This window comes from Mustela erminea, chromosome Y, assembly GCF_009829155.1.
Source record: "Mustela erminea isolate mMusErm1 chromosome Y, mMusErm1.Pri, whole genome shotgun sequence".
In the NCBI taxonomy this organism is placed as follows: Eukaryota; Metazoa; Chordata; class Mammalia; order Carnivora; family Mustelidae; genus Mustela; species Mustela erminea.
Genome location: NC_045636.1, coordinates 4,944,128 through 4,968,923, shown reverse-complemented (window position 1 = coordinate 4,968,923; position 24,796 = coordinate 4,944,128). Strand labels below are relative to the sequence as shown.

At 39.0% G+C, this 24,796-nt stretch overlaps 1 pseudogene; it reads right to left on the bottom strand.

The window, feature by feature from the left end:
• Positions 1 to 886: 886 nt before the first annotated feature.
• LOC116583949 overlaps positions 887 to 24,796 on the bottom strand; it is a 39,513-nt pseudogene continuing 15,603 nt past the window's right edge.

Below are 24,796 nucleotides of genomic sequence, written 5' to 3'. Positions count from 1 at the left end.
ACAATAGCTAAAAGGTAATATGGAATCGATTTCTTTATTAAAACATCCTTCATTGGCACCTTGGGGCAGCACAAGGCAAAAAACTGTTCCACCCTCTGTTTACTTCGGGAAGTAAACAAATGTTAGCCCTGAGAGAGTTTGCGAAATCACTCTAACCTTAGTGACAGCGTTTGGTGGCAAGTGCGACAATGAGACTCGCCTAGAATTCTCTGACGGCTATACAAGTGCACTAATGTGGAGCGTTTAGACTCAGCACAAATAGGAGTCTACCAGCGAGGGGAGAGAGCCGTCAGCCATTTTCCCTTACAGTCCAAAATATAAACACGTTCCTACAGCGCCGGCTCCGCAGCCATTATTGCCTTGCGCAACTGTCCAGCTCAGCCTGGTGCGGAGAATGCAGGGACAAGTTAAGTCCCGCATCTCGTTAGAAAGGGGAAGAAATACCAAGAAACCCCTAGTCCTCCTGGCCTCTCTCTGATTCTGCTGTGGGTCCAGGAAGGTACGGGCCGCCACAGACTGCTAGACACCGCTGACTTCTACCCCAAAACCACAGTATGCGAAGGTGGGAGGCAGTGGTAATACTCAGTGATAACCCGGGCCAAAAAAAAAAAAAAAAAGAGAGAACTCCAACCCCCCCCCCCCGAAAAAAACAAACCCAAACAGTAAAAAAGAAAAAAAAAATGCGACAGCTAGAACTGGGTCGAGGGCCGTGAGAAAAAAAGGCACTGCACCAAGTCCGCCGTATTCCGCACGCGGTGGTCCTCTCACCTTTTTTTTTTTTTTTTCCGGGGTAGGATCTCTCGCTGAGCTTAGATAGGATCTACGTAGTGCGACTGTCCTGAGTCACCTCTTTTTACTCGTCCCGCAGCGGTGTTTCACCTTGCCTTTATCGTCCTTCTCGCCAGGCCGCTTCACTGCGACTCTTACTCTTAGCTCTCCACGCCGACACCAACACAATGCGCTTAGGCGGCCGCCTCCCGTATGGGAGAGGCGGCGGCGGGGACAAGCTTAAAGAAAAGCTTAGTAGCTGTTTGAGGCTGAAATGGGCCGGCTCAATAGAGCCCCTAAAGGGCGGGGTGCGGGAAGGTCGGGGCTCCAGTAGTCGCCAGGCCGCTCCTCTTCAATATGGCGGATCCGCTGAACCAAAAAAAAAAAAAAAAAAAAAAAAAAAAAAAAAACCCAAAAAACCCCCACAAAAACCAACCAAAAAACCCCCCACAAAACAACAACAACAACAACAAAACCCACAAAAAAAACCCGCCAAACAAACAAACAAAACCAAAAAAACCGCCTGCCCAAGCAACTGCACAGGCGCAGACTTCCACCAACCCCGGCACCACCTAGAGTCTTGATAACCTTTCACCCCTGCCCAAGTCCCGCCCCTTGGCCCACCCCCTACGCCTGCCCATTCTGGTGTTCCTCAGCTGTTCAGTTTCTCCCCCTTCCTACCGTTTTTTTTCTCGCTCCACCGGAACTGGGAAGGAATTCTTGCGCAAATCCGGAAATGAATCCTGGTTCAGAACTCTAGATCCACAAACATTGTGGATAGGCGGGGCAGACCACAACAGTAAAGGCAATTGTTGGTACTTTGACTGTCACACAAAGAGCTGTGACAGGACCCGTCTCTGACCCTATTTAATTTTAGCGTATTATAGGGAAAGGGTAGAACACAAACTACAATAAGGAAAACTGGGGGGTATTAAGGCTGTGGATCTGTTTTCACAATGATTGACCTGAAAAGATAAGGCAGCAACGCCAGAAGGGTAACTACGTATTTGAGGAAACAATTAAGTGAAACAGGAGTGTCACATTGACAATTTAACTTGCATCGCTGGGTTTGGTTGCATTATGAATTTGGCCGGCCAAGGAACCCGAATGGAAACGTCACCGAACCTCAAGGTTTACACAGTGGAAAGAAGTATAAATAAAGTATGAATAAAGAGGTGCTGAGACTGCGCACTGTCTTATCTATTGTACCGGTTGGGTGAAGGCACAACTTTGCGTCCCACCTCTTCCCACCTCCATTTCTTGACCGATAGCCCACCTTGATGGCAGAAAGCTAAGAAGTAGCGATTGTATAAGATCCAGTGGACAGGGACAGTTGTCCATGTGAATAAGAGGAAAGCCCACTGGTTTTCTTATGTGGGATATATTGAATCATGTGGATTTTCTACTTCATTAACGTATTTCGTTAACTGATACATTTATATCTTTATATTTACATATACGTATATTTATATAATATATATATACTGGATTCGCTTTGTATTATTTGTTACTCTTTTGTGGCCACTACCAGTGTCTATCCATGGAAGACTGCAGATTTGCTACTGATGGAGATGTCATTAATAGTTATTACCTAAACAAGTCTTAAGAACACATCTCCAAATGGTATTCTGCAAAGAAAATATTTGAAGAGTATCTTAATAGCCCAAGATCATCGAATAGGGAACAATGGAAGCCTACTCCCTAGCAAAGTGCGATTTGTGCTCCAAACCTGCCCTACATGTAATAATCATAAGCAAAAGATTATCAGGGCCTTATTTTTGTCTCCTTATTGCCTTCCTCTTGGTAGGTGATATTTAGACAGAAACCTTTTTTGAAGGCTTAAAAAATTAAATTTTTGGTAAATATTTTTTTCTGAAATATACATACATCCTGTGAAGTTCACAGGATGTTAGTTTTTTCAAAGTAAACATGTGTATGTAACCACTAAAGATTTGACTTTCTGTTACTTAAAAGTTACTAGATTGATATGTTGCTATTTAGTGGATCCTGATAGAAGATACAAGTTGTAGAAGGAAACATCAACTACTTTATTACTACTCAATTTTGATCAATTTTTGAAAAAAGTTGTAAATTTTCTTCTAGTAAAGTACTGTAGATAAAGTTCCTGACACTGCAGAATTTCTTGATATAGATTTCTCTCTCACCCCTATTTCCACCCCATTTCAGAGATCATATTGTAAATTTCCTGTTTGAGCTGTTGCTCAAATCTGAATAACTTTAGCTAACTCTGTGGAGCAAGAGGGTGAGCATTGTTTTCAGGGTCTCTCTGCTTCCTAAAATCCATGGAAGTAATGTGAAAGGGTATTTATGGATGTCACAATACTCAGCAGTATTTGCATCGCAGCTGAGGATCACAGAACTTGGACATTGTCTTATTTTAATACTTTCATAAGCAAGCTTATTTTTTGTGTGTTGGGGATGTGGAGGGATATTGCCTTATCTTTCCGGCTTACTAAGAAATGATTTAGGAACTGGTGCCTGGGTGGCTCAGTGGGTTAAGCCTCTACCTTTGGCTCGGGTCATGGTCTCAGAGATTTGGGATTGAGTCATGCATGCATCCAGCTCTCTGCTCAGCGGGGAGCCTGCTTTCCCTCCTTTCTCTCTGCCTGCCTCTCTGCCTACTTGTGATCTCTATCAAGTAAATAAATAAAATCTTAAAAAAAAAGAAATGATTTAGGAAAATGACAAAGGCAAATGATGTGGATGAAGGCATTGCATTATTGGCATACCCAGGAAAGCAAATGAGGAATGAGAATTCGATGGAATTCCCTCTATCTCTGTCTCCCTCCCCCAAAAGCCAACAGTTCCTCAAAAATAAACCTTTCTAGTCATTGTTCACCTGAACACCCTGAGATGACAACTATTCTGACTTCCATGAACATAGATTACTTTTTCCTGAATTAAAACTTTATAGCATTATATAAATATACCAAAGATATGTAACTAATTACTATTGATGGACATTTGAATCATTTGCAGATTGGAACTTGTATGAATCAACTTACTGTCCATGTCTTTTCAGGGACCTATGTCATTGTTTTAATTAGTCATAAGGCCAATTCCTGAATTTTCTGAGTAGGTGTATGTTCACCTTCAATAAATAGAGCCAAATAGTTTCTCATTCTGGTTGTGCTAATTTGAATCATACATTTTGCATTTTCTTTATGTCAAAACCAATCAAGTATTAACACTTTGATATTGATTCATCTTTACTCCCATTAGCAATCCTAGCTTTATGAAATCAAATTGAGCACACAAAGAACTCTTCTTCCTATGTCAAGGAGTATCTACAAGCACCTGAACTTTAAGAAGGGCCTGGAATAGGGGTGCTTAGGTAGCTCAGTGGGTTGAGCATCCAGCTCTTGATTTTGGCTCTAATTATGATGTTAGGGTCATGGGATCAAGCAGTTTTCCTGTTCAGCATCAAGCAGGCGTCCTGTTCAGCATGGAACCTACATTAAGATTTTTTCTCTTTCTCCTACTGCCCCATGGTAACTCTCTAACATACTCTTTCTTTCAAGTAAGTAGTAAGTAAGTAAAAAAGTAAATCTCTTAAAAAATAGAGAGATGGACCTGGAATATACAGCTTTTCAATTCTGACATTTACTCAAGGCCATACTAAAAGAAAATTCCTGATTTAAGGACTCCTGAGTGGCTCAGTCAGTTAAATGTCTGCCTTCAGCACAGGTCATGATCCAGGGTTCTGGGATTCAAGCTCCCTGCTTCTTCCTTTGCGGCTCACTCCCTGCTTGTGCTCACTTGCTCACTCTCTCTCTAGCAAATAAATCTTTTAGAAAAATTCCTGAGTTAAAAAATGACAAATTTCCAAGTTCATGGGATGCCACTTACAGTTCTTAAGTCCCAAGACATTCCTCCCATTTCCCTCGTTTTCGTTTCTTTTCAGTAACTCCTCTCTTTTTGCATTATTTATACTGCCTTATTTCCTGATTTTGTCTTATTTGGGTAAAACTATTATTACATTAAAATTCCAAACAGGATTTCCCATTACACTATTTTTCTCTCCAGAAATGCTTGTTAAGTGTTCTTATCACTTATTAGGAAATTAATCTTAAAAATAGGTGGAAGGAAGCATTTTCAAAATAGTGTCATCATCAAAAGCCATACAGAGCCTCTATCCACAAATGAACCATACTAGTGAAATTTAATTTTTTTTCAGGAATCATGAATACAGATCTTTAGTTACCCAACAATATCATTGCATGCTGTACATTTTTTTTTTTTTAAGATTTTATTTGCTTTTTAGATGGAGAAAGAGAGCACAAGTGAGGGGGTGGGGTGGGGCAGAGTGAGAGTGAAGAAGTCTCCCTGCTGGGCAAGGAGTCTGATGTGGAACTTGATTCCAGGATCCTGGGATCATGACCTGAGCTGAAGGTGATATAGGAAAGAACACTAGGGCTTGAAGCCAATGGCCAAGAAAGAATTTTTAAGACAATTTTGGTACAAAAAGGATGATTTTATTATTGCGTGGGGACAGGAAAAATTGACAGAAAAAAGCTGCAGTGGGGTCATGAGGAGTGGCCCATTTTATCCTTTCAAGTTGTGAGGTAGTCTAAGTTTCTAAGGAATTTTGGAAGCAAGTTTTCCAGGAACTTGAGGGGTCCAGCCATTGTCGGGAAGAGGTCATTTATTACCGTCTAGTAAAACCTGAGGCATGAGACATTCAGATATATATTGCTGGTCCATATGCTTGGGGGACAGAGGTAAAGAAGTTTCCAAAAGAATGTTTATTTGTTGAAGTAGACATACAGGATCCTGGAGGCAGATCAGAAGTGGTCCGGCTAGGATCATCTTTAGGCCTTAGCAAAGGATCAACATGAGGGTAGCTGAGTCCCTAGAAGAATGTCACTCTTCCTGTTTCAAGGACTTGTCCGTGGTCTGTAGGTAGTAAAGAAATGCAGTAATTTTTCTTCTACCTTTGTTTCCCACATCAAAAGGAGATATTTAAGCAACTGAGCCACCTATGTGCCCCCATGCTGTACATTATTGAAAAAGATTGCAACTTAGCTTACCTCCAAATTTTCTTTCAAAGATGCACAAAGTTCCTAACCTTTCAGAGTTACTTGGTACAGATTTCTTCTCTGTTTTTATTTCCACCCCATTTCAGAGACCAAATTCTAAACTTCTTGTCTGAAAATAGGTCTGTGCTATTACTCAAATTTGATTAAGTGCTTCTAACTTTGTGGAGTTGTAGTCATTAGCTTTTAGATCTTCAAAGTGCTTCAACCATTTTATCCTTCATTAAGTAGCACTGTTTGTTATCTTTTAAAATGTAAGTCAGATTATGTTATACACATGCATAGTTAAACCCTACAAGGACTTCTTGCTGTCACCATAACAATTTCCAACTTCTGTAGAAAACCTATGTCTCCACTGATCTAAGCCCCTTATTTAAGATAACTCCACTCAGTCTCATAAGTTGTAATAACATTTGCTTCCTCTGCATTCTTTGAAAGTTCTCAAGGCTTTGATACTAAGAATACACCCTCCATTTGAGATTTCCCACTAATATTTCCATTTGTTTTAACTGTTATAACTGAAGTATCCATCAGCTCAATCATCGCTTTTCAAAGGCCTTTTTCTCTGACCATGATATGTAAAATGTCCCATAATCACTCTCTTCTACTTTCAGCTTTAAAAAAAAAAAAAAAAAAGACTTTATTTATCTGACAGAAAGAGAGAGAGAGAAAGAGAGAGAGATCACAAGCAGGCAGAGAGGGCGAAGCAGGTTCCCTGCCGAGCAGAAATCCCAATGCAGGACTTGATCCCAGGACCCTGAGATCACGACCTTAGAGGCTTAACCCACTGCACCATCCAGGCACCCCTATCAGCTTTTTTTTTTTTTTTTTTTTTTTAAAGATTTTATTTATTTATTTGACAGACAGAGATCACAAGTAGGCAGAGAGGCAGGCAGAGAGAGAGAGAGGGAAGCAGGCTCTCTGCTGAGCAGGGAGCCCGATGCGGGACTCGATCCCAGGACCCTGAGATCATGACCTGAGCCGAAGGCAGCGGCTTAACCCACTGAGCCACCCAGGCGCCCCCCTATCAGCTTTTTAAAAAATCCCTTTTACTATCTGAACTTACATGAATGATTTACCGTTTATAATATTTACCAAATGTCCACTATGTGCCACTAAAATATTAACTCATAAGTACAGAAAGCTTGTTGTATATTATGTATTGTCAAGAATTGTAGAACCTGACATTTTTTTTTTAAAGATTTTATTTACTTTATTTGACAGAGAGAGAGATCACAAGTAGGCAGAGAGGCAGGCAGAGGCAGAGGGGGAAGCAGGCTCCCCGCTGAGCAGAGGGCCCGATGCGGGCCTCGATCCCAGGACACTGAGATCATGACCCGAGCCGAAGGCAGCGGCTTAATCCACTGAGCCACCCAGGCGCCCCTAGAATCTGAAATCTTACCCTCTCTTCAAGCTAGGAAACGAGCTTATCATTATGGTTCCCTAGTCAGAGGTGACATAATTTATTACTCAGAACAGACAGCAAAAGCTTCATGTTTGCATTAGTTATCTGTTGTTCTTCAAGTTTCATATTTTTTTAAAAAAGATTTTATTATTTATTTTGCAGAGAGAGAGTGAGCACAAGTCTGTGGGGGAGGACTAGAGGGAGAAGCAGACTCCCTGCTGAGCAGGGAGCCTGATGTAAGACCTGATTCCAGGACTCTGGGATCATGACCTGAGCCAAAGGTAGCTGCTTTTTATAGTACCTATAAAAAAGGTTTTATAGGTACTAATATGGAGAATCCCAGGTGATTATTGATTTGTTCCACATGTATAGAACGTGAAGTTTAGGAAGTCCAGTCATATCACTGAGTACCTCAATAAAAAAAAAAAAGAGTTGCAGGTACCCAGAAAGAGACAGGTCTCCAACCAAAATTTGGTACATATATTGATGTACATATATTGATGTACATACATTGATGATACCACTGGTAAACCAAAAGGATATAAAAAGATTTATTATGTATGTGTGGATCTTTTGCAAGAGGAGGAAAGTCTTCTGGAATTAATCCCAAATGTCTAGTGGGAACAAGAAAAAAATGAGACTTGGTTAGGATTATATTTGTGGTTAGGGAATAGAGCAAGTAGGGACATGGATGTTTTGATTCTCATGTTGTATCATAGGAAAGCACAGAGACCTTCCCTTCATAAGCCCAGGCATAAACATAAAGGATAGATGATGCTTTAAGATATCAACAAAGATCATGAAAGACAGTTGTACAGAAAGGGTTAACTCAATAGTCTTAGGTTGCTCAAACTTGCCATACCAAAGGAAGGCTTAAGTTTAGGATGCCTGGTCACTGAAAGATAAACTGAAACTTTGGAATACCCTCTCTGATAAGTGTTTTTGTATTGTTTAAGCTAACATTGCTACTTATGGAAAATGCCCGATTTTTTTCATCCATGAGGCTCTAGATATATCAGTTTGACTTCTGGGGGCTAGAGACTGAATAGCTGTCAGACATATGGGTAATCCATGTCAGACATATGGGTAATCCATAACTAACTTCAATAACAACCCTGGACATCAAGACTCAGGCGAGCTTCTCTGTTTGGCAACTGGTAAAAAGAAAAACCACAAGCCCAAAATAGAGTCACTTACCCTAAGCCAAATCATCAAACAGGGACTTTACTATAGTTTCAGTCTCCTGCAGAAGTCTAGTTTTAGCTAGTCAGTCAAAATCCTTGAGTTGCTTCCACCTTTCACTGATTGTCTGCTATGAACAATTGTATACAAACATATTTGTATACAATTTGAACAATTGTGTACAAATATATTAAAAAATAAACTTAAAAATATTTTAAATTTAAAAAATATTGTTTTTAATTCTTTTGGGGATAGATTCAAAAGTGGAATTAATGGATCATATAGTAGTTCTACATGTTTAGTTATTAGAAGCACTATTTTGCATGATGCTCCACTATTTTATATTTCCACTAGGAATGCATAAGTGTTTCATTTTGCCCACATGCTTGCCAACACTTCAATTTTTAAAAAGATTTTATTTATTTGTCAAAGAGAGAGAGAGAGAGAGCACACAAGCAGGGGGAGGGGCAAAGGTGAGAGAAAAGCACGCTCTGTACTGAGCACGGATACCAGTGTGGGACTCGATTCTAGGACTCTGAGATCATGACCTGAGCTGAAGGCAGATGCTCAACCAACTGAGCCGCCCAGGCGTCCCCCCCCAAAAAAAAGGAGTCTTTTTTTTTTTTTTAAATAATAGTTACCCTAACATGTAGGAAGTATTATCTCATTGTGGTTTGGGTTTTCATTTCATGAAATATGAAATATTCTCAGCATATTTTATATGCTGAGAACACTAAATATGCTCAGCATATTTAGTGTTCTCATTGACTATTTCAGTATGTCCCTTGGACAATGTTTATTCAAATACTTAATCTGGGAAGCCTGGGTGGCTCAGTAGGTTAAAGAGTCCTACTCTTGGTTTCTGCTCAGGCCATGATGTTAGGGTATGGATCAAGCTCACAAGATCCACGCTGAGTAGGGAATCTACTTGAGATTTTCTCCCTTTGCTCCTTCCTATTCTATCTCTAGAAATGAAAAAATAAATTTAAAAAATAAACAAAAAAAAACCAAACAAAAACAAAACCCAATACTTAACACATTTTGAAGTGAGTTTTTGTTGCTACTGTTGTTGAGGTGTACAATTCTACATATATCCTGGCTATTACTTATCCCCTTAAGAGTATGTAACTTGCAATTTTTATTTTTCAATTGTAGGGGTGCCATTTCATTTTGCTAATAGAGTTCTTAGATGCACAAAATTTTTAAATTTTAAGGTAGTCTAATATGAACTTTCTTCTTTTGTGCATGGAAATCATTGAGTTACATCAACATCATGGAGGCATAAGGCATCTTTCATTTTGACTCCCTCAACAACAAAAATTTGGCATCCATTCATGAACAAAAGTGTCTGTGTGGGAGGTATAAGCACACAGATCTTGGTCCCACCTACTAGTACTGAGAACCAGTTGTTACTCTTGACCACAATGTGGGAGCACCCAGACAACACTGATGTGGTCAGACCCAATGGACAACAGTCTCTGTGGAAGTCCAAGTTTCCTTAACAGACATTCCAGTGGGGAAAAGAGTTTTGATACATTGGAGTAAATAGGTAAATAGCTTGGTTTTACCTTCATCACCATTCCCTCAGGATATCATATCTTAGGGCAACTATTATTTCTCTGGCAGAAGAATTTGAGAGTAGCTAAATGAGTAATCAGATTCCCTAGCTATATGGAACCCTGGCAAAAAGTCTCATTTCTTTTGCAAAGCATCCAGAGTATCAAATAAGGAGTGCCACTATAATGAGGGAGCAAATAGGAGTAACAGCAATTAAGATTCTCAGAGGATATTAAAAGGACACATTTTTTTGCTGACTTCACTGTAGATGTCATCAGAAAGCTGCCCACAAGGTACTGGGAAAGCCTCACCCCGAATCCCACAATCTCATCCTTGGGCATTTCTAGCACCCTCACTTATACCTACCAACTCTTTGCAGCCAGGTCCCTATATTTGCTTTATAGGTTATATGAACTTTGGTAGGTATTTTAACTTGCAGAAAGCAGCTCAGGACCTTCAGGCCAGGGAGAAACCACAAACTTGAGTTATAATACCAACTTTGGGAGAACAAAAGAGGCTATCAGCCCCTGACCTGGTGTACCCTATGACTGAGAGAAGATATACAAGCTTAAGAATTGTCCTGCAAGAAAGGGTGAGAAGAATGATGCAGTTGTGCCAATACAAGTTTTGAGAAAACTTAGACTCTCTAGCAGTATTGACAGAAGGTGTTTCACCCACGAAGAAAATTTGTGAAAATTAGAGGAGGTGATCACTACTTCAAATGCAAACACAGCAAGGCAAAACTCCAAGGAATATGACATATCAAGGAAACATATCACAAAAGGATCACAAAAATTTAAAGGGAGATCTACAATTTACCCAACAAAGAATTCAAAATGGCTGTTTTAAGGAAACTTAATAAGCTATATGAAACCACAGAAAGACAATTCAATAAAATCAGGATAAGAACCTAGAAACAAAATGAGAAACTAAACAAAGAGATAGAGGGGCGCCTGGGTGGCTCAGTGGGTTAAAGCCTCTGCCTTCGGCTCAGGTCATGATCTCAGTGTCCTGGGATCGAACCCCACATCAGGCTCTCTGCTCAGCAGGGAGCTTCCCTTCCTCTCCCTGCCTGCCTCTCTGCCTACTTGTGATCTCTGTCTGTCAAATAAATAAATAAAATATCAAAAACAAAACAAACAAAACCCCAAAGAGATAGAAATAATAAAAAAGTACGAAATAGAAATTCTGGAATTGAATAATTAAATGAATAAGTGGAAAAGATGCAATAGAGACTATCAACATCAGAAAAAAAACCAAATAGAAGAAGTAAGAATCTCTGAGTTTCTTATGATGATGGGAACTTTGAAATTGTAGTTGGGATGCCTGGTTAGGGCAGAGTGTTTATATATAATTGATGTTAACTTGCCATGAGCTTTAAATGGACTGTTACAGCTATAACATGTTTTATGTAAGTTTAGTAGTAGCCACAAAACAAAAACCTATAGGAGGTGCATAAATGATGCATAAAAGAAAATCAGAGTTTACACAGGAAATTACCAGTTCTCAAGGGAAGGCAGCAAGAAAGGAAGAATGGCACAAGTTAAACAGTTATAAGACAATGAATAAGACAGCGTTAAGTCCTTATTTTCTTAAAATATAAAAATTTAAAAATGGAAAGGGATACATTTTCCAATCAAAAGGTATAGAGTGGCTAGCTGGATAAAAAAACAAAACGCAACTACATGTTGCATACTAGAGAGTCACTTTATCTTTAAGAACACACTTAGCCTCAAACTGCAGGATAGAAAAGATATTCAAGGGAAATGGAAATCAAAAGGGAACAGAGGGAGCTCTATTCATATCAGACCAAGTGGACATTGGTCAAAAATAGTAATGAGATAAAAATAGTAATTATATAAAGGTAAAGGTATCAATTGATCAAAAAGATACCATAGTCATAAATATAGACATGCCTAATGATGGAATAATTAAATATATTAAGAAATATCTGAAGGGTGAAATAGACAAGAAAACGAAAATGGTAGAGGACTTCAATACCCTGCTTTCAGCAACTGCTAGATCATCCAGAAAGTTAAAAGGAGATGTTGACCTCAATCACACCTAAAATAAAATAACCTAACAGAAATATATAGAACATACTATATATACATACATACTATACACTACAACAGAAAACATATTCTTCTCAAATATGCATGGAATTTTATCTCTATGATAGATGATGTGATAGATAAGCCACAGAACAAGCATTAGCAAATTTAAGGTGACTGATAACATACCAAATATATTTTTTTTCTTTTAGAGAGAAAGAGAATGCATTCAGGTGAGTGGGGCCTGGGAGGGCAGAGGGAAAGGGAGAAAGAGAATCTCAAGCCGATTTTCTGCTAAGTGTGAAGCCCCACATGAGGCTTGATTTCACAACTCTGAGATCATGACTTGAATAAAAGTCAAGAGTGAGAATCCTAACAGACTGAACCACCCAAGTATGTTTTCTAATCAGAGTGGTGTGTAACTAGAAGTCAAAAACACGAAGAAACCTGTTTACATTTACACTTACAAATAAATGGAAATTAAACACATTCCGAAGAACAATTAGAAAAAAAGGCATAAATGGGGTGCCTGGGTGACTCAGTGGGTTAAGGGCTCTGCCTTCGGCTCAGGTCATGATCTCAGGGTCCTGGGATGGAGCCCTGCATCAGGCTCTCTGCTCAGCAGGGAGCCTGCTTCCTCCTCTCTCTCTGCCTGCCTCTCTGCCTACTTGTGATCTCTGTCAAATAAATAAATAAAATCTTAAAAAAAATGTATATTCAGCAAAGGAAATGGAAACAACATACCAGATCCTTTAGAATATGGCTGAAGAAGTTCCATTTTTAAGCGGGAAAGAGATCTAAAATAAATACATTTTATACTTTGAGGAAATGGAGATAGAAGAAAAAACTAACCCCAAAGTGAGCAGAAGGAAGGAATAATAGGGAAGAGAACAGGGAAAGGAAGTAAGGAAAAAGGAAGAAAAGGAGGGAGGGAGAGAGGGAGAGAGAGAGAGAGAAAGACCGATCAGTAAACAATAGAAATGACCATCAAAACTAAGAACATTGGGGCACCTGGGTGGCTCAGTTAAGTGAATAACTCTTTTTTTTTTTAAGGTTTTATTTATTTATTTGTGAGAGTATGTGTTCCTGAGCATGAGCAAGGGTAATGGCAGAGCCTGGGAAAAGGAGATTCCCACTGGGAGTACAACTTGGGACTTGACCCCAGTTGACTTGAGCTGAAGGCAGATGTTTAACTGACTGAGCCACCCAGGTGGCCTGTGAGTGACTGGATTTCTGCTCATGTCCTGATCTCAGAGCCCCGCATCCCCTCTCAGCACAGAGTCTAATTGTCACTCTCTGTATACTCCTCACCCCTCAATCTGTCTCAAATGCATAAATAAAATCTGGAAAAAAAAAATCACCTCCAACCCCTACACCCCCCAAAAAACAAAAAACAAAAAAAAAAACAGAGGTTTTTTTTGAAAGGACAAATTGAAAACCTTTAACAAGGGAAAAAAAAGAAGACTCCAAAAAATGAAAGAGAAACTGCAGAAATATATAGATTTTAAGAGATTGCTAAGAACAACATATTTGAGGGCTCAGTTGGTAAAGCATCTGAATCTTGGTTTTAGCTCAAGTCATGATCTAAGGCTTATGAGACTGAGTCCTGTATCGGGCTCTGCCCTCAGCAGGAGTCTGTGTCAGATTCTCCATTTCCTTTTCCCTCAGTCCCTCCTCTGCTTTCATTCTCTCTGAAATGAATACACTTGATCTTAGCCAAAAGGCCGAGAAGCAATGTCTCTCTCAAATGAATATATAAATCTTGAAAAAGAACCCCAAAACACCACATTGAGTAAACTAGAAGAAATGGATAAATTCTTAGAAACATATAACTATGAAAAGTGAATCATAAAGATAGAAAACTTAGACCAATAGTAAGTAAGGAGGTTGAACCCATAATAAACACCTCAACAATAGAAGTTTAGAAACAGATAGTAACAGTGTTGATGTTTACCAAACATTCAAAGAAGAGTTAACACCAATCTTTTCGAATTCTTATAAGAAATTGAAGAAGAGGGAACACTCCCAATCTCATTTTGCATTGACAGCATTAACCTGATACCGTAGTCAGACAGAGATACAACAACAAAAAAGAAAATTAGAAACCAGTATGTTTGATGAATACAAGAACAAAAATCTTCAACAAAATATTAGCAAAACAGATTTGATGAGGGAGCAGGAGGCTGGCTGAGGACAAAGCAAAAGCTGGTGCCTCGCACCCCCCCACTTCATCCGCTCCCCTCCATATGTGTGGCATTCCTCAGGCACCCCTGACTGCCATAAAATGATAAATAGTTAACTTGCTGAGATCGCAATCCTGCAAGACAGGAGTCTCCCTTGGTTTGCAAATTTCCTTGAGATTACAACAAAGAAGTTACCTTATCAATAGCCCAATTTCCAAAGACACAGAACTCAGTTCCTCAAGCCTAATGTTACCCTCCCCTCCATAAAAACCGAAGGAGGTGGAAGTAGAAGGAAAAGTAAATAAAGTTAAATTTCTTCTAAACCTAAATCTTATTAACAAGGATGCTTGATAGCAGGAATGTAACATTCCACCAGACTTCCAATTGTCTTTACTTGATAGCAACTAAGCCTTCAATATCCTGATAGTATTCCTTGCCCCAATAGCCCTTCTGAACACCGCTTTGTCCTCACCTACCCAACTCCTGTGTATATAACCAACCACTCCTCACAACCCGGGGCAGCCGCATCTCTGCCTGCCCATGGGCCCTGTTCCCGTGCTCTAATAAATCACCTTTCGCACCAACGACGTCTTAAGAATTCTTTCTTTAGTCGTCGGCTCCGAACCTCCTCACCCCACCGAACCTGACTTAGGTTCTGGGACTTCATCAGATTTGATAGCATATTAAATGAATCAGATACCAAGACCAAGAGGGATTTATCCCTGGGATGCAAGCACAGTTCAACACAAGCAAATCAGTGTGATACATCACATTGCTAGAATGAGAGATAAAATTAGTATGATCAACTCAATAATTTTATAAAACCTTTTGACAAAGTACAACATTGCGCAGTAATAGAAACTCTCTACATACGTTAACATAACAAAGGTCATCTATGATAAGCACATAGCTAACATTATATTAAATGATAAAAGATTGAAACTTTTCATTTAACCTCAGGAACCAAACAAGAATACCATTCTCATCACTCTTATTCAATGTACAGTGGAAGTTGGGGTCAGAACAATCAGGAAAGATAAAGAAATAAAATGTATTTGAATCGGAAAGGAAGATGTAAGTTGTTTTTGTTTATTAGATAGCATGATCTTATGAATAGAAAATCCTAAACAGTCAGGCATTCAATCAATCCAATGAGTTCAACAAAGTTGCAAGAGACAAAATCAGCATGCAGAGTTGGTTTTATTTGTATACACAATGAACTTCATGAAAAAGAAAGAAAACCATTCCATTTAATAGAATAAAAAAATGAAAACTAAACAATAAGTTTAATAAAGGAAGTGAAAGTGCTACACATTGTAAGATAGAAGAATTTGATAAGCAAGAAATTGAGCTAGACAAAGAATGGCAAAATATGTCATATTAATGAATTGGAAGAATTAATAGTGCTAAAATGTTCACACTGCTAAAAGCCATCTATAGAGTCAATGCAAATCCTATCAAAATTCTGGTGGTATAATAAAAAGTAGAGGAATCTCCCTTTTGGAAGGGTTTAGGAAAAGCAGACAGGGCTTGTCTTTCCATAGAAAAGAGAGAGGAAGCAACTGTGAGAAAAAGATATACAGATTTGGTCTGGACATCTTGGGAAAGCTGTTCAGTTCCTGGAAATGTTTACTTTAAGATCACCAGATGATGTGAAGGTCCAGTCAGGGTTTGGATGTGTCATGTGAATCTGAGAGTCTAATCCCTGGAGTTTGGCAGCACAGGGTTGGTTAGCAGTTCCTGATAAGTGCCTTTTCAGTGAGGTTGAAGAGAGTCTTTCTGGAAGTGTCTTTTCCAACAAATAGAGCTCTAGGTTGCAAGGTATAATGGTTAAAGTCATCAATTCCCAGCAACTCACTGTGAAAAGATTGCTCTATCAAAGCATGGTTATTATAGCAGATGCAAATAGAAACAATTAGCTTAATTTACAATATTAAGTATATTTCCTTTTGTGGGTCAAAGGAGGCAAGGGTCAAGTGCACTGGACATTCTGTGCCTGTGTTGAAGGGTGAGAGTATATGAGTTCCAGAGGGACTGGATCTGAGATTTAGAAGCACTGGCAAAGCTTTCAGCAAAACTATTTGGAGGGTCCCTACAAACTTTGCCAGTTGAGTTTAAATAGTGCTGTTAGTGCATTTAACTAAGCTTGAGGACTGCGGATGGTATGCACAATGAAAATGTTGTAAAACTGCTAAAACAGCACAGAATTGTTAATGTCTTTGACCAGTACTGGTAAAACAGCACAAAACTCTTAATATCTGTGATGTTGAACTATGCTTGCATCCCAGGGATGTAGTAAAATGAGTTTCCTAATCACAAGAAAGTTTGAGAGGTGTTCCCCAGTAGGAATAATGTTTTCTTTTTTCCTTCCTTCCCTCTTCCTTCCTTCCTTTCCTCTCTCCCTCCCTCCTTTCTTCCCTCCCTCATTCCTCTTTCTCCTTCCTTTCTCTGTTTCTTTCTTTTCTTCCTCTTTTCCTTCCTTCCTCTTTCTTCCTTCTTTCCTTCCTTTCTTTTCTTTCTTTCAAGATTTTGTTTATCTGTTTGTCAGAGGGAGAGAGAGAGCATACGGTAGGGACATGTTTCCATAATTCATGTTTCCTGGATTATACTTTCCCAGGATTATACTTTGGACAGGTAGGACAAGTGAAGTAGGCAGTTTTTGTGCCCTTGTTAACAATTTCCCAACTGATAAGGGTTTATGAATGCTACCATTTTGCCATTGACCAATGGTTCAATGCATGTTTAAGGATGGAGGATTTAGAATTTATGGTAGATCAGATTGTTACTTAGTCCAAAAGAATTTCTCTTTTTATCAAACCCCAAATTACTAATTTTCCAATATTGTTCTCTCTCTGCCAGTTACTGGGTATCTCTTACTGATTTTTCCAAAATTATCTTTTGGGAAAATATCCCTTTGGACTGTGACAGAGCTTTAGCTGTTAGCTTCCTTGATAGCAGCATTTTTGAGTGAAATATCAGTAAGTTGGATCAGCTTAGCCTCTAGGGAGTTGCATCTTGGAACCTTTGTAACAGCCAGAGCAGCCAGAAGCACGTTATTTAACAAATTTTGGGCTTTGAAGTCATTTTAAATTTTATTGCCATTGGAGATAAGGACACCTCATTGTTTCCATAATATCCCCAATTCATAAGCTACTCTAAAGGAAAACCAACTATTGATATAAATGTTTAAGTTTTACTGTTAGCTGTGGTACAATCTCTCACAAAGTCCTATAACTTAGCCTTTTGAGCTGAAGTAGTGACAGGTAAAAGTCCTACCTTAAGGACTTAAATGGGAGTTATAATAGCAAACCCAGAACAATATTTATCATTTTTGTTCTTTAAATAATAATTATTTTTAAAAATGCAAAAATCTGTATTGATTATAGAAGTTTTCCATAAATTATTGTGGAGATTTCAAAGGTAACCTTTCAATATTAAGCAGTTGTAAGTGGTTTCATCTAGACCCAAATGAAGTCCTTGTTTTGAGATCTCTGATGTTATAAGCATGTAACCTGAGTCTGAGTAAAGGGCAATTTTTCCTATGGAGACTTTATATGCTTTACGGCTAACAGTTTTGATAGGTGAAGGGTGCCTCCTATGAAGAAGTATGAAAAGGGGAGCAAAAAAAGCAAATCATCCAGATATTATAATATGGTACAGTCTGCAGAAAACTTTTAATCATCCAAATCAGCTTTTATGTTTGTGAAAAGTAAGAACTCTCTGAAACCCTGGGCCATGACTGTCTAGATGTATGGCCATTCTTCCCAAGTGAAAGCAAAAAGATATCAGATATCTTTATTAGTTGGAAAAAATATACTCTATACATTAATATAATGAAAAATTGGTGTTTAGTGGGAATGAATGCCAGTAGTATATGAGGATCAACCAGGAATGATACAGTTCTAAGTAATTTATGTTATTTTTTTCTTGGAAGTTCTGTACAAACCTCTATCCTCAGCCATTGAGCTTTCTCACTGGTAAAATAGGGGTCTCACAGGTACTTGTGAGGCCTCGAGATTTGGGATCTTCTACTATGGGCTTGAATGCCCATATAGGACATTGAACTCATGGAAAGAGGTTTCAAGGGATCTCTTTGAAACTAAAAAAAAGAATAAATAAATAAATAAATAATTTATTTATTTGAGAGAGGGAGAGAGGTCATAAGTGGGGGCAGATGCAGGCTCCTTCTGGAGCTAGAGAAGAAAATTCCCCACTGAGCAGGGTGCCCATGTGCGACTCAATCCCAGATCCCAAGGATCATGACCTGAACTTGGGAGATGCTTAATGACTAACCCACTCAGTCTTCAATGTTGATGAAAGGTTGAGTCTTGAGAAGAGGTGCACTGTGGATTCTGCCAACGCCAGATGAGGATTTTGCCTACAAAAAAGATGGCAGTTGTTCCAATGTGGACGGGTGGTCATTGTTCCCAGACTTAGCTATAGTACACCAGAAACAGAGCATAGAAAATATGTCAAATGGTCATATTAATTCCCCTTCTTGGTCAGTTTGGTTATTACTGTTAAATTCTAAATTATTCCCCCTTTTGAGAGAAAAGTTGTAGTTGATTTTTTTTTTTTTCAAGAACTCTTGGCCCAGTAAATTAATAGGGGCAGAAGAAGACACTCTATCTCCCAAAGGGCCTAAACAAAGGGAGTAAGTTCAGAGACAGGAATCTGTTGATCTTGAGTTTAGACTATTTGAACTGTTCTAATACTTTCAGGCAGGGGCTGCTTTCTAGTACTGGCATTGAGCACAGGAATGTAACTCTAGTATCTATATAGACACAGGTCAATTCCCAGACAGGAGAGTGTGTTCTCATAAGTCAATTAAGAGGGAGGATTAGGAAGAACCCAATAGTTCCTTGGAGTATCGTTTGGAATTGGGAGTACATTGGGCACACTGGCCACATTACTGAAGACATTTGGAACACTTAAATTCACATGCCCTGGCTCTTTGCAACAGTAACACACTAGAAGGTTTCTGGGGTAGATAGTGGTGGTGATGGTTTTTAGGGGCCTTCATTTGTAGGAGTTGAAAATTGAAAATTTCAGCAATCTTTAAGTGACCTAACAAGATGCTACTGAGCTAGTTGGCCATATTAACTAAAACTAAGGAGTGGGCTGTTTTACATTACATTTGGGTCCTTTTAACTGAAAGAGAAAGATCTCAGTTCAGCCCCTTAATAAACAGAGTTAAAAACTATGGTGGCTATATCTAAATGAAGGGCAGAATATTCTTTAAACACAATTTGGAGTTGATTATAATAGTCATGAATGGACTTACCACACTTTGTATGTAAACCTGAATTTTGTTCCAATCAGAAGGCTTGAGAAAATCTACCATAATTGCCTGATGGGGATTTCCATTGAGTAATCTACCATCCTTGTTGCCAGGAGTTAAGGGTCTCTTTTTCTAAATCCCCTTCAAGATGTTCCCTTCTGGTTAGTTTTATGCATTATTTGGTCTGGCACTCACCAATAAGCATGGGCACCAATTGATACAAATCTGAGCAATCAGATTGGTAAATTTAAATAACTGTGTTAAATTTTTTAACAAACTTATGAGGATCCTCAGTCACTCTACAAAACTTTAACTATGGCTCATGAGTCACCCTTATCATAGGGAACATAGAAAATTGAGATTTATATAGATCCTCAGAAGACTGAAAGAGGTAGATTTTATACTTAATCTTACCCAAAGACCTGAGAAATAATAAAAGAGGTAGATATTAATAGGTTCAGAAGAGGAGGAAGTAAGGAGAAATTTGGAAGAAATGATAGTTTGGCAGAGAGAGTAGAAGAAAATGGCATAAGAAGAGGGGTCTGAGCACAAGGTAGCTGCTATGTGTCTGTAGACAAAAATGAGGCAGGAAGAAAAAGAATCTATTTTTACATCTTATCATTTGTTACAGGTAATTTAGAAATAATATTTTGTGAAGAGGCAAACCTAAAATCCTAAAAACAGCTGGAAGCCACAAGGTACCATTTAGACAAACACTGCAATCAGATTTTTGTCTCCCTTTTCTTTCCCTTCCTCCCTCCCTTTCTCTCTCCCTCTCTCACTTACTTTTTTTCTTTCCTGTTTCTTTCTCTTTCAGAGCTATAGATTCCTAATTTAATTCCTAGTAGAACAAGTTTGGGGAGATCAAAAGTTCCTTATTGCGGCAGCTGGGTGGCTCAGTTAAGTCTGCCTCTTGGTTTCTGCTCACATCACAACCTCATGGTTGTGGGTTGGAGCCACACGTCAGGCTCTGTACTTAGTGTGGAGTCTGTTGGAGATTCTCTCCCTCTCCCTCTGCCTGTCTGTCACCCTCTTCTGCTCCTCCTATTCTTGCTCTATCTCTCTAAAATAAATAAATAAAATCCTTTTTAAAAAGTACCCCATAATAGTCATTGAAGTACTAAGTTACTTTAGTTAAGTTTGTCTATTTAGTTAAAAATGCTCAAGCAGAGGGACCATAGTTTTCAAACATTAACTGCCTAAAGTCCCAGGGCAGTGGTGGGGTAGAAAACCCTTAAAGCATTATGTTGACTGTCATTCTATTTCTTAGAGGCTTTTTAGGAATCAAACCAGAAACCAGCAAAGTTCCAGAGAGAGAGGGGTATTGGACTGAAGGTTAGTACAGTTCTAGGCAGAAGAGTGTAACAGCAGATGGTACTAGGAACAAAGAGTACACAGTTCTAATAGTCTCAGTTCCAACTGAAACAATCCAGTTCCCAAAAGGAATTGATCCAAAGTTTTGCAGAATTTCAAGCAACACAATTCCAACAAACAATCCAATCAAATAGGACTGAAGGCTAACAGTTCAAACTGGCACATTTCTGTATGAACAGGATTCAGACCAAAGGCAAACATAATTCTATCAGAAACAGTCTGATTCCAGGGTGGGGTCAGACTAAATACAAAACAAGTACTTTCAGAAGATGGAAACAAAACCAAGGGCTTAAAAAAATCCCAGGTAAGCACAGACAGTTCAGACAGAAAGAAGGAAGCTCCAAATCCAGGAGAAAACTTATCCTGAAATCCAGTTTGGAGAGAAAGCCTTAAGTCCAGTCAGTTCTACACGTACCACCACTTGCTGCCCATGAGTCCTGGAGTTGTGGGTATCTTCTCTGGGATCCCCATGTTGACTGCCTAGTAATGGTAACCTTCAAAATAAGGGTTTACTTGGGAATAGCAAAGATTGCAATTCTGAACAAGTAAGTTGCAGTAAAGCCATAGGCAAGTTTGGAGAAGAAAGAACAGGAAGGCTCTTAATGCTCTATTTTAGAGGAAGGGGGCTTTGAAAAAGATGCTATATAGAAAAAAGTACATTGGCTACAGAGAGAGTTCAAAAATATAGTGTATTTTTATTGGCTGGACTGTTGTGGGAAGCTGGGAGAGAAGAGATAAATCTTTCCTCCTTATGTAAGGATAGTAAAGCAATATCCATAAGCAAGATCTGTCTCTTCCTGTCTAGTTTGCAGTTGCGAAGGAATGGTAGGAATTCCAGTTTTTCCAAACTTCATTTTATGGAAGTTCCTTTTTATTAATTTTCACAATATGAACAGAAAGGCAGATAGGATGGAGAATAGTCTAAATTCAAAGAGGAATGTGAACATTTCTTAATGAGAGAGGAAGCTGTAGAAAGAGATGTTTGGAAAGGAAGTTCTTTGCTATGGATATCTTCCTTGGTTAAACTATAATCCCCTGAGGAACTTTCTAAAATTCTTGAAAGCTAGGTCTAAAGTCTGATTAATTACATCAGAAAGGAATATAGAAATAAGACCAGCTGAATGAGAAAAACCAAAGCTATCTATTCTGAGTTTGCTGTAGTAAAAGAATCAACCACAATCATTCAGCTCAGAGGTAGGCAGAAGATTGGAAAACTTTATATTGGAAAAGGTGCCAGGTCTTTCCTGATTGGAAAATATTGGCTAAGGAAACTGTAGATAAGTAAGCTAGAAAAGAGGAATCCTGCATGCTTTGTTAGGAGTGTATATTGGGTTTGTTTGTATCTAAATTGAATCAGAGGATAAAAATTAAGGAATATGTTCATTATTAATCAAATTATGGCCATTTTAGAATGATCATTATGAAATTACTGTTTAGCTCTGGATTATTATTGAAAATAGCAATCTGGTTATTAGAGGAATGATTTATAACAATCTGGCTATCTCAGTTGTTATAGATAAGGGTTGATTTCCTGGGCAGTTAGCAGGAGAAAGTTCTATTTTTATATATGGTTTGAAAACATGATAAACAGAAACTACTGCTCTTAATGGTTTTGTTTTGTTGCTTACTTGTTTTCCTATGAATTCCTTGAATTATGTTGGTTCCCACCTTGATAAATGTGGGCCTTGCTTTTCATAGGCTGGAATCATATCAGTGATCTATATTTGTTTCAGTCTTCAATTCTGAAGAGATAGCTAGTGGATTTGTTATGGTGTCTGAAAAGATGCAATGGCTGGTTAGGAAGAAACAGGTCCCTGGAAAAGGAGCTTTATGTTTTTTGTTACTCTTAATATCATTAACCCTTTGTGGCATCCTGCTGTTGGCCTGAAGCATTATTGATGATATATACAATTGATTAACAAATATTTTATATAAGTATTATATTTGTATTCTTCAAGTAGGCTAGAGAAAAAGAAAAAGTTACTATAAAGTCATAAGGAAGATAAGATATACTTACAGAATTGTATTTATCAACAGTATAAATTTATGTCATCTGTCATACCATGAATCATCATGCCAGTGTTGTCTTACGTCTGATAGAAAACACTGTAGATGTTGTAAGTAGTATTAACACTAGACATCAAAAAGGAAAAGGTAATGTGAAAAAGAAATTCATATTTATTTACAGGTTTAACAATTTGTGCATTGATATCAAAAAAGTGGCAATATGGTTGCTTTGGGTAGCCAGTGTAGTGTGTAATGTATAGGGCTTCTTCTTTTTTTTTTTTTTTAGATTATTTATTTATTTATTTGACAGACATAGACGCAGTGAGAGAGGAACACAAGCAGGGGGAGTGGGAGAGGGAGAAGCACGCTCCCCACTGAGCAGGGAGCCCGATGCAGGGCTCGATCCTAGGACCCTGGGATCATGACCTAAGCCGAAGGCAGACACTTAAGCGACTGAGCCACGCGGGCACCCCATGTATTAGTGCTTCTTGATCGTCAGACTATACACTAATGAATGAATCACTACAAAATCTTAATGGCATATGGTATTACAGTCACATTCATAATACAAAATTGGACACAAATACATTAAAGAGGAAACCGGTACCGGTGATGATAGGCTGATACCCTGCTTCTCCTATTCTGAGAGGCATCATTACAGAGTAAGGCAGTGCTTTGAAAGCAAAGTATGAAACAGTAAGAACATGGCACATTATTAATTTTACATTACATCTTACTCTCTCTATGCCTCTGTAAGGATGAGTCTTGCACACAGTGTTCTACACAATGAATACGTAGTGATGCTGATGACATGAAACAGCTGATGCAGTTCCTGCCGTGCGATTACTAAATTTTCACACCAAGACACACACAGACACAACAGACAAGCTTATTAACTGTACAGCATGATGATGATTTAGTGCCCACTAAGTGGAAGGGGATCATCAAGGTCTTCATCTTTCTTGTCTTCAAAGTGAGTAGGCTGAAGAGGAGCTGGTCTTGCTGTGCCCCGGGGGAGGCAGGAGAGGCAGGTACACTCAGTGTAACTTTAAGGAACTTGCTCGCTTTTTCTTTTCTCTACAAATGTCCCTGTATGGGTCTGCTGTTTCCTTTCTGCTTCTGTTTCATTCCTCTACAAATGTCCCTGTATGGGTCTGCTGTTTCCTTTGGTTTTGATGTCCGTATCATGGAAGGGTCCATGTCACAAAAGGAGTCAAAAGCAATCTTGATCATCAGAGCCCTCTGCCAGACTGCTCTCTATCAATCTGTTTTCTGGCATGGCGTTTCTCTGTGTCTCCATCCCCATCATCTGGCACTGGTTCAGGAGTTCTCATCTCCATCAAACAGACTCCTGTTAAGTCTTCTGAGGTGGTGTGTATTAGGTCTTGAATTTCTCCAAGATTCAGATCGTCAAATTCTTCACCCTGCTCCACCCCCCGACCCCACGGTTTTTCTTGCCATATCTACAGTCTGTTTTATGATTTTGCTGATTGCCTCTGTTGTAGAGACTGAAGTCACACACAACACCCAGACACAGTTTTCTCCAGTCCGAGTTACTTGGGGCTTAATGGTTCTCACAGTTTTTTCTGTGACAATGGTGACGTCTTCAGTGGAGCTGTCCTTCCAGATTCTCATGATGTTTTTTAGATCAGGGTGCTCTTCCAAGCACTGACAGTTCTTTTCATGTGGTGCCATGTGTGATGAACTTTAAAGGTCCTCATGGCCCTCTGATCTGGGAGATGAGTTAGAGACGTTGTGTTTGGGGACACTTATGACAGTTCTTTTCATGTGGTGCCATGTGTGATGAACTTTAAAGGTCCTCATGGCCCTCTGATCTGGGAGATGAGTTAGAGACGTTGTGTTTGGGGACACTTAGACCACTTTAACACCTTTGGTCCTCAACTCACGGGGGTCTAGCTCATGAGCAC